Here is a 3,129-nt window from a genome sequence, read left to right as displayed (position 1 = left end):
GTCTCCTGCTATCAAGACTGGTCTTGGTTTTCATGAATATGTTGAAGGTGAATCTAGTTCACAAGGTGAGGCAAGAAACTCTAATGAGAAATCTGAAATGCTCAGCGAGGAACAACCAAGGAAAGAAATTCCTCAAGGAAGATCCTTTACTCCTAACTATGATAGACGATTATTTCCTCCACTAAAAAATGTTGAATGTTATGTATGTCATAATCTTGGACATGTTGCAGCCAGATGTAGAAGTAGAATGGTTCAAGACAGATCATCGCATCCCAGGTATTTCAGAGGATATTGTTTTGCCTGCAATGCATATGGACACAAAGCAATTGTGATAGAAGGAACATGAAAAATGTAAGATGTTATACATGCAACAACTATGGGCATAAAGCAAGGGAATGCAGGAGAAGATTTCAAAATTCAAAACAAAAGGACCATACATCATCACAGTTGCAGGAATTGAAGAAGACAGAGACAGAAAGGTGTGGCATAATTCAGATAGCGGACATAACAGACACAGGGGAATCTGAAAGTGGTGAAATTCAGTATTCCATCTTGCATACACTGATATAATGAAGACAAGTCGCGTATATACGCGAGTTACAGGCTGCAAAGTCGTGTATATGAAGGAAGGGCAGCAGAACAGACTCAGGTTCAGTCATGGTTGGCTCAGGCTCAGGGGGAGCCGAACAGACTCAGGAAATGGTTCAGTCATGGTTAGCTCATAGGTTCAGGGGGAGCATATAATGCATTGTTGGCATTATGGAGGATAGTCAGAAGGAGATCTTGCTGCAATATGTCTCTATCTCTTTCATGGTGGATTATGGTTCATTGTTGCAGATCTGGTTCATTTTCAGGAGGAGCATGATCTTAGGGGAGCATACCCCTTTGCCCTTGATGTCAAAGGGGGAGAATGAAGCTGAAGATTGTAAGGTTGCCATCAAGTCCAAAGGGGGAGATTGTTGGCATTATGTTCTCTGGTATGGCTATATGTTACAGATGTTGTACTTGATGGCAACTCCCATGACAAGGCTCTCATTTTATTGAAAAATAAGAAGGACGCAGGATATCAGCTCAGAAGGTGCATACCCGCAGGTACACCTTGCAGGGACCGCGTCCAGAGACGCAGGCCAGCCATTCAGGAGGTGCGTCCACCCAGTGCACACATTTCAAGGTAGAGAAAAGCTCACGTGGGGGTTTCTTGTGTTTTACTCTTGGTATCTAGCCGACGGTATTGTGTTATTATGGTGTCGGCTCGTGGTATTGTTCCATGATTTGAGGAGGAGCTTGCCTATATAAAGCAAAGGAGATCGTTTGGTTTAAGCATGGTTTTGGTTGAATATCTTATGAGGGCTAGATCTGGTCTAGATCTAAACAAGGCGAATCTATTGATGGACCGAGATCTCTTCGGCGCATGTTCAGATCTATAGATCTGACTGTCTGGGTTACTTCTGAAGTCTTGAAATCATCTATGCCCGGAGGGACGCAGGTGCAGTAAGGGTTCAGGTGCGTCCGGGACGCAGGCTAGCAGTTGAGCAGGGTGAGTCCAGGAAGCAGGCTAGCAGTTGAGCAGGGTGAGTCCGGGAAGCAGGCTAGCAGTTGAGCAGGGTGAGTCCGGAAGCAGGCTAGCAGTGGAGCAGGGTGCTTCCTTCTCTTAAAATCTTTGTTTATCATTGTTGTGTTCTGGGTTTGGTCCTATTACTGTTGATCTAGTTACTACAGTTGATTGGGTGATTCTCTCATACTTGATGATCAATTGATGCTTATGGATCCAGTTTGAAAATTTATGAAAAGTGGTCCTTGTAAGAAAAGAAGTAGGGGGTTGTAGCTCCCTTCCAGGAGAGACTGGAAAACGAGAGAGAGTTGTAGCTCTCTACAGGTTGCAGCCTGCGTACTGGTAAAGGACTGCACCAGTACAAAACCATTGTAAAAGAAGTTTCTAATTTGAAAGAAGATAGAGACATATTGCAGCAGGTGGTTTTCACCCACATTGGGTTTCCACCTTACATCTTGTGTTCTTTGGTGTGACTATCTGTTTTCTTTGTTCATGCACATTATTTTATGGTACTGACATGCAAATATAATTCAAAGATCAAATAAGGAAGGTTCATTAAAAGAATTAGATAATACTGATTCACCCCCCCCCTCTCAGTATTATTTCCAACACATAAAAGTGCAGAAATGTAAATCAACAGAAATCAAAGTTTATGTACAGCTAATATACATGTTGAAAAGAAATAAAACGCAACAATTTTAAAAGACATCTGTACAACTATTATACATGTAACAAGAAAAAGAAATGCTGGAAATTAAAGGTTACTGTACAGGGCTTTAGCAAACAGGGGCCCTCTGCCTACTTCAATCGGTTCAAGGAGCAGTTATATGCTTAAATGCAAAATAGTCTTCTCATGTATTGACAACGAATGTAAAGGTATAGTGGGGAGCTCAAAATTACATACAAAAATGATTACCAAACGACTAACTCTACAGCGTTCAAGGACGCTTTATTTATAAGGACAAAGCAAACTACTTTTACGAGATCTATGCTATTCAACCAGCTGTTTAAAAACACGTAAATCCTCTGCGTCCCCGGATCTAGGTAACTGTCATCATGTTCATTCAATCTGGGGAATATGGCTGTTGGATTCGTGCTTCTAGATTGTCTCCGTGGCTGAGGATGATGCCACCTAGCTTCACGTGCCCAAAAACAGAGCAACGCAGAGCCGTGCCACCGCTGAACACTTCTGTTGACCGGTATTTGCCTCCTCGTTGACTGCGGGCTTTTATGGCTGTTCTGGGTGATCTGGAGGGACACGTACCATGTCCTTGACCCCTGGAACTTGCCCATGTGGCTCATCTTCTCAGAGGACACCTGCAACATATCGTTTAATAAAACAGCTACGGAATCCTGTGCGAGCTGCAGAAACCTGGATCAGCTGCGGAAACCTGTGTTGGCTGCGGAAACGCAGCACTCTGAACCAAAATTCTAAACCAAACAATAGTCACTTAGCATAGTTAGAAAATCATGTAAAAAGCCCTAAAATACAATGATTTAATCAATTTGGTGGATGAAATGAGTGGGAAAAGGAGGCTGAGAGGTGTATGGGAAGGTACAGGTTCAAGGCTCTACAT

The sequence above is a fragment of the Pinus tabuliformis genome, chromosome 3_1 (assembly GCF_031772625.1).
Source record: "Pinus tabuliformis cultivar Carrire ecotype Pingquan chromosome 3_1, CPIR1, whole genome shotgun sequence".
In the NCBI taxonomy this organism is placed as follows: Eukaryota; Viridiplantae; Streptophyta; class Pinopsida; order Pinales; family Pinaceae; genus Pinus; species Pinus tabuliformis.
Note: the sequence above shows the minus strand (reverse complement) of the source record.